Source organism: Suricata suricatta, chromosome 4 (genome assembly GCF_006229205.1).
Source record: "Suricata suricatta isolate VVHF042 chromosome 4, meerkat_22Aug2017_6uvM2_HiC, whole genome shotgun sequence".
In the NCBI taxonomy this organism is placed as follows: Eukaryota; Metazoa; Chordata; class Mammalia; order Carnivora; family Herpestidae; genus Suricata; species Suricata suricatta.
Genome location: NC_043703.1, coordinates 69,162,502 through 69,170,619, shown reverse-complemented (window position 1 = coordinate 69,170,619; position 8,118 = coordinate 69,162,502).

The following is an 8,118-nucleotide window of genomic DNA, read 5'->3' as shown; positions in this document are numbered from 1 at the left end:
GCTTTCAGGCGCGCGCCCTGGGGAGGCGGAGGGGCGCGGACCGCGTGCGGGGCGCCCTGGGTCTCGCGGGAACGAGGTCCCAGTACAGCCTGTGAGCGAAGAACCGAGGGCGGAGCGGGCTCGAAGCACGGGGGCCGCCTGTGTCAGGCCCCAAACTTCTGGACCGTGTTTGCACGCGTTGTGTGTCCCCTCCCTCTGAGCTTCCCCGCCCCACCCCCCTCCACTGTTACATGTTGGTTCCGCAGAGACACCGTGAGTCTGTGCCCATGCCGAACGTTGATATGGGCCTGGGATCAAAAAAATGTAAGCTGTTTGCCGGTTCCTGAGAACCAACTTGTGCCCGCTTGGGGGGAATATGGCCTCCGGTGATAAGGCAGGGTTTAGGGGACATCCGAAGAGGGCTTCATGGAGGGGGTGGAGATTGAGATAAGCGTCAGATATTCTTCTGGGTAGTCTGTCCCCAGAGCGCGGTGGGGCGGCCTCCTCCCTCCTCACCCTACAGAATGGGGAATTCACCCCTGTCCACATGGTAAATCCGGTCCTTCTGTGGCCCGGTTTCCATCCGATTTGACCCCAGACCCATTCCTCCTCCAAGTTCTTTTTCTCAGCATCTAGCCCCTGTTTAAAAGTGCACAGTACCATGACATTAAAAACATTTATATCACCGTGCGGCCGCCACCACCATCCCTTTCCAGAACTTTGTCATCTTCTTCGACTGAGGCTCGTTCCTCTCTTGCCCTTGACTCTGCCAATCACTTTTCTCCTTTCTCTCTATGAATGTGACTGTAGGCAGCTCATGTGAGTGGAACCAGACAGTCTTTGTCCTTCTGTGATGGCTTATTTCACTTAGCATGATGTCTTCAGAATTCAGCCACGTTGTCGCGTGTGGCAGCATTCCGTTCCTTTCTAAGGCTGGATCATATTCCCTTGTAGGAACACACCACATCTTCACAGGTTCATCTGTCAATGGACACTGGGCTGGCTTCCATTTTCTGGTTTTTGTGAATCATTACAGTGATCATGGGTGTGCGAATAGCTCTTTGAGGCCTTGCTCTCCATTCCTTTGGGTGTATCCTCAGAGGTATAATTGATGAATTATACTTGAAAACTTTTGGGGAGCCATCACACCATTTTCCACACCAGCTGCACCATTTTACATTCCCACCACCAATTCTATTTCTCCATATCCTCACCAACCTTCCTTCCCTTTTCTCTTTTCAAGTAGCCTGCTTAATGGGTGTGAGGTGTTATCTCCTTGTGGTTTTGATTTGCAGTTCTCTAATGATACGTCGAACATCTTTTCTGAGCCAATCTTCCTCTACGTGTTTCCTCCTAGAAAGCCAGCTCTGCTGAGAGTGATAGAGGGCAGATCTGATAAGGAGGGCAGCTCCAGACAGTGGAGAGAAGGGGCAACGTGGAGCCTGAGCCAAGCAAGGAGAGTGGGGTGAGGGAGGGATCTTCTGAGTAGGACCGTCTGGAGATTTTGTTGTCCCCAGGTTCTTGTTCATCTGTGTCACACAACTTTGGGGGTCAGTTATGTTTATCCGGGCTCTGTAGGGATGTTGACACATGTGTTGCTTGTGAGGGGCCAAGGGTGAAGGAGGAGTTGATGACCTCCGCCCTGTATGTATTGGAACGGATGTTTTCGGAACCGCATTTGTAAAAGTGAACTTAACATTATGCTAATTTAACAGAATCTTCTCTTTGCATATTCAGTTTCTTTAAGAACTGCAGGAATTCTTGTTGAAGTGTTTAAATGATCTCTTTTTTGCGTAGTTCTTCCTAAAAGCACAGTTCGATCTTTCAGAGGCATTAGAAACAGACCTTTCTGTAACGCCATTCAGTTTTTGTTTTGATCCCTATTCTGCTGCTGCCCAAAGTGCAATTTCAGTTAATTCAGGATTTTCTCTTGTCTGTTTCCCTGGAGTTGTTTCCAAGGCACGACACTTTGTTTTTAAACTTTTTTTTAATGTCTATTTATTCATTTGGAGAGACAGAGAGAGAGAGAAAGAGAGACAGAGAGAGCGAGCAGGGGAGGGGTAGAGAGAGAAAAGAGAGAGAATTCCAAGCAGGCTCCTTGTTGTGAGCATGAGCCTGATGCAGGGCTCAAACACATGAACCATGAGGTCATGGCCTGAGCTAAAATCAGAAGTTGGGCACTCAACTGACTGAGCCACCCAGGCACCCCTCATAGGGCTGACTCGTTGGAGGGTGATATTCATCTGGTGCTTGAGTCGCGGATGCACGTGGATCACTGAGAAGGCAGTGTTTCTCCCATCGCCGATCCCGTAGCTCTCCTGCGCATCCACAGAGGGATGGGAATCTCTTGTGAAATCAACACTCGCGCATCAGCCATTCCATAAAGCCACTCCTGGCACAATCCCCTCTGCTTGTGGAACCTGCTTATGTCCTCCCCAGATTCGCCTGTTAAGATCTAATCTCTGGCGTGATGGGTTTCAGAGGTGAGGCCTCTGGGAGGTACTTTGGTGAGCCCTCGTGAATAGGATTAGTGCCCTTTTAAGATGGGGCCAGACAGCCGGCTCGATCTCTCCCCACCATGTGAGGACACAGCAAGCGGTCATCGGTCTGCAATCCAGAAGAAGGCTGTCCCCACACCTGACCGTGCTAGCATCCAGACCATGCTAGCATCCTGATCGGAGACGTCCAGCCCTCGGAAAGGTGAGAAGGAGGGTGCTGCTGTTTATAAGCTACCCACTTTGTGACACTCCATTTTGACAGCCTGAGCCAACTCCAATAGGACCCCAAACTTTTCTATTCTTGTTGTGCCTGCCTGCACCCCTCTGTTTCTCCTGCCCCCTACTGTGGGTTGTATGAGTGAGGTGGCTGTGTGAAAGGAAAAAAAACCCCAAAATCAAAATCAAAACACTAAGTGTGCACTTGATGCCCCAAGTCCCACCTGAAAGTCTGCGGGTGCCCTTTCAGTCATACTTGTTTGAAAATATTATCTCATTTTCTCTATCACACTAAGCCCTGGGGTCTCTCTTCTGTATTCATGTGGGTACATGGTTTTCTAAAAGGAAGATGACATTAATAGGCCAATTATGTCTAAGAAATTACAGGTGCTTATAAAACTCTAAAGTGAGCATTCCAGGAACTAGGTCGTTCTATGCATTGCGATTCAACTCTCCCACTAACCTGGAAGCTCTGGAAGGACAGAGATTGTAGCCGGCTCTGCCCCTGCTGCGTCCCCAGCACCGACAACAACACACAGCAGGTGCTCAATAACTATGTGCTGAGGCCACAAGGAAATAAAACCGTAGCTATAAAGTAAACTGGAAAAAAATAAAATGTGACAGAAAAATTAAATTGCTAATATATAAGGAGCATTTATCAATTAATATGAAAAACCTCTTTGCAACTCAACCAAAAGAAATCAAACAAACACACACAAATGGGGACATGAATCGAATATTCCCAAAAGATGGAATACACTTGCCCAATAAAATCATAAAAGTTTGGCTATCGAAATCAAAATTAAATGACATAAAATTTCTCCTTTTCCCAAATAGCAAAGAAAGAAAAAGAGATAACACTAAAATACCATCGTGAGCATAGAGGCCACTCTGACACAGGACTGATGGGTGTAAACTTGGAATATTTTTTCCGAATGGTGGTTTGGTAACATAAACATTAAACAATGCTTATCCCCTATCGTTCTAGAAATTCTATGTTAGGAGTTCTAAGAAAGCAAACCGAGATGTGACTAAAGTTTTATTATCACAGTATTATTTATCATAGTGATAAATAGGAAACAACCTGAAAGTCCCACAATAGGAGAAAATGATAAATGTGGCATATTTAGAAGATAAGAGTATTAGTTATACAGACATCAGAAATAATTTTTTAAAAGAATATTAAAAGCATATAGGCATGATAAAGTGATAAGTTAAAAGTAGGACAGAGAAACATATAATCATAAAAACAATATTTTATTTTTTTCATTGAACACAATTTTATTAGGAATTCTGAGAATTCATAGATCAGTTGAACGTAGGTCCTGATTTTAAGAAATTAGTTAATTAAGAGCAAAACAAATTAAAAACAAACTAAGGTAAAAACAGATAACAATATTTTCTTTTAAAAAAATCAATTGTTTATTTATTTTTGAGAGCGAGAGAGAGAGCAAGCAAGCAGAAGGTGCAGAGACAGGGGGACAGAGGATCTGAGGCGGGCTCCATGCTGACAGCAGAGTCTGATATGGGCTCGAACTCACAGACCACAAGATCATGATCGGAACTGAAGTCAGACGCTTGACGGGCTAAGGCACCCAGACACCCCTGTAAAGACAATAGTTTCAGAGAAGATTTGACAACAGAGTCCTGACAAAATGTTATGTTCAAAGGTAAGATGTGGAATTGTATAATCACAGTAGGTCAGAGCTGCCTAGTTTTTTCTATGCATCTCATGGGTAGAAACACTATACATACATCCCCTCACTTAAACCCATTGCACTCCTATGAGGCAGACACTCTGATTCTAATTTTACAGGTGAAAGAATGTGTGCTGGAAGCAATTTGTTCAGATAACAAAGCCAGGGAGTGGTAGGAGCAGGTCCCAGGCCATGGGGTCAGGCTCCAGCGGCTATGCTTGAAATCTTGACCCACACAGCCTCTCTCTCACTGCATATGGGCCAGGAGCCCACGGTGTGTGCGCAGGCGTGTATGTGTGTGTGTGTGTGTGTGTGTGTGTGTGTGTGTATGTGTGTGTGTGGTATTTGGTGAAATCTCCAAAGTATCAGTGGTTATGGCTGGGTGGTGATTTGTATTTTCTTCTTTACCCCTTTTCACTATTTCCTCAAGCGTTTGCAGCAAGCAGTACTTGTAAGGAGCCAGTGATGAAAGACGGCGGCAATGTCCCTAAATTACAGATAGAGGGTGGTAGGTGGTTATTCTCCAGGTGATCTGTGTCTGGGGCCAGGAGAGTGCCAGGGTGAGGTGGCAACCTGGGTGGCCCAGAGTGTGTAGTTATGAGTCTTTGCCAAGCACAGTGTAACCATCAACACTGGCCAGTCTTCTCCAAGTCTTCAACTCCCCCGAGAGAAGGGTGTCTGAGGAACATGCAGACTTCTGTGGGGAGTTTTACAATATGTGACTCTGCAGTAATGAATATACTTATTTATTTATTTAACATTTATTTATTTAACAATTTTTTAACGTTTATTTATTTTTGAGAGAGAGAACGCGTGGGGGAGGTGCAGAGAGAGAGGGAGACACAGAATCCAGGCTTTGAGCTATAAGCACAGAGCCCGAAGCTGGGCTCAAACCCACAGACGAGATCATGACCTGAGCCAAAGTCGGATGCTCAATCGAGTAAGCCACCCGGGTGCCCCAAATATGCTTTCATTAAAAAAAAAGACTGAGTGCTTGAGATTTTAGGTCACTTTTATATTTCTTCTTGATGTTTAAGAGCACTTCTTTGCATTAATTTTTTTTTTTTTTTACAATGGGTTGTTCTCATTTGGGAAGCATAACCCAACCTATTGGAGAGTATTAAGACTTTCTTTTTAACCTTGGGGAATACACTATGAAAAATTTAATACATGTGGGGCTAAATGACAGTCGGCAGATATTCATTGAATCTTGTAATACAGGAACTAGGCTGGATGCTTCAGGGACCTCCGTTCTGCCCAAGACTCTGACACATCATTCCTGCCCACAGATTGCTTTAATCTACTTTGGGATCCAGGAGATCTATAAAAACATTTCAAGGCAGCAAGCACCAACTGTGTGGCACAGATGGTAAGTGTTTTAGGAATGTAACATGGGAAAAATCACTGAACAGTCAGTAAAGAATCAGCCGAAGAAGTGGGTCTTGGGCTGTCCTTGGCACAGTCCTTTAGTTGGAGAGGAGAAGGAAGAGAGGTGGAGAACAGAAGATCAGTCCAGAGGAAACAGAAGATTTACCTCGGATGTGATGGGGCATAAGGAAAGCTAATTGGTGACAGAGTTTGGAGGGCCTTAAATACCCAGCTAGAAAATTTGCATTATGAACAGTATTGTTCATAAGAGTGGAAAATTGTTAGTGACTTAAGTACTCATCAAAGGGACAATGTACACATTTCCATGGCACATTTACCCAACGCGCGGCGAGGATGCAGTGAAAACTTTGAGCTGAAGACTTGATTAACAGCCAGGTTTGGGGGAAGTTTCATCCAGCACAGGAGGATGTGAGAGCAAGCTGGAAGTAGGATGATAGTTAGGTGACTGTTTCTATAAACTCCACGTGGAGAGAGGAGGCCTTACTGGGATAAGGCCATGGAGAATGGAAAGGACATGAAAGACAGGCTTAAGGAGAAAAGCAATGGGATGTGGTTGATAAACATGCACATTAGGGCCATTGACTTGGCAGTACTGATGACAGTAACTCTAGCTTTGAGAATTTTATTGTGCCATGACATTTAATGATTGCATAGGTCTTTTTTTTAATGTTTATTTTTGAGAGAGAGAGAGAGAGCAAACACATGTGAGCACAAGCAGGGAAGGGGCAGAGAGAGAGGGAGACACAGAATCTGAAGCAGGCTTCAGCCTCCTTGCTGTCAGCACAGAGCCCAATGTGGGACTCGAACTCATGACCTGAGATCATGATCTGAGCCAAAGACGGACACTTAACCAAGTGAGCCACCCAGGTGCCCTGCCCTCCCCCCCTTTTTAAAAATTTTTTTAAAAATGTTTTATTTATTTTTGATACAGAGAGAGACAGAGCATGAGAGGGGGAGGGTCAGAGAGAGAAGGAGACACAGAACCAGAAGCAGGCTCCAGGCTCCGAGCCAGCTGTCAGCACAGAGCCCGACGCGGGGCTCGAACCCACAAGCATGAGATCTGACCCGAGCTGAAGTTGGAGGCTTAACCAACTGAGCCACCCAGGTGCGCCCCCCCCCCTTTTTTTAAAGAAGTTCCACAATTTTCCTTACAGGTCTGCCATACAACAGAGGCTCAATACAGTTGTTGAATACATAGGCTGTTCCAGATAGCCCTTACTAACAAGATTGTTTTTCTGATTTCTAATCTAAATATTGCTACATATTAAAACCCCACTTCTCAGGTGCATCTTTTGTGAAGAAGAATAATTAGTTATTCCTGCTGGTTGTACATTCCCGCATGTGTAAAGGAAGGCATGCTTCAGCTTGGTTTCACGGTAATCAATGGTGGGAACCCCTTCAACATTTGTCTTTAAGTCTGATTTTGCAATACAAATTTGCTTGTATGACCAAGGTGCTTGTACAAAATAGAAACTGGATTTGTGTAATCTCCTGGAGACCAACAACCTGGAAATAATTTATTTATTCGTATATTTATTTGTATATTAATGTGAGGTTTTTTTTGTATTTATTTTTGAGAGACAGAGAGAGACAGCATGAGCAGGGAGGGTCAGAGAGAGAGGGAGACACAGAATCTGAAGACAGGCTCCAGGCTCTGAGCTAGCTGTCAGCACAGAGCCCGACGCAGGGCCTGAACCCGTGAACCGCAAGATCATGACCTGAGCTGAAGTCGGATGCTTAACTGACTGAGCCACCCAGGCGCCCTATTTATTTATATATTAACTGAAGCATTACTTTGTGCCCCAAGGAAGACAGAATGACGACTTCAGGGTAAGAGGGGATTTCATAAACACAACATGAGTATAAACATAAAAGAAAGGGTTGATGTATTTGATTAAATTTAAAGTGGATGTTAAATGAATGAGCAGAAAGTAAACAGATTAAAAAAACAAATAGACTGAGAGAAGAATTTGCAACACATGTACCCAACAAAGCCTTAGTATCCAGAATTCATAGAGAATGCCTGCCAATTAGTGGAAGGCAAACAACAAAACAGAAAAACAAGCAAAGGATCCATGAAGAGGAAATCTGTATTGCCAATAAACTCATCAGAAGACCCTCAACTCTTCTAATAATCTCTGAAGCAGAGTCTCAGTGAGGCATCATTTCACACCCACCAGACTGGCAGGATTGAAGAGACCTGACAAACAGTTGGTGAGGGTGTGGAACACTGGCACTTTCGTCTCTCTGGATGAGAGCTGGGGCACCTGTCCTGGAGAGCAATTTGTCAGTTTTCTGGTGAAGTTGAAGAGACTCAGTCCCTCCAGTGCAGAGTATCC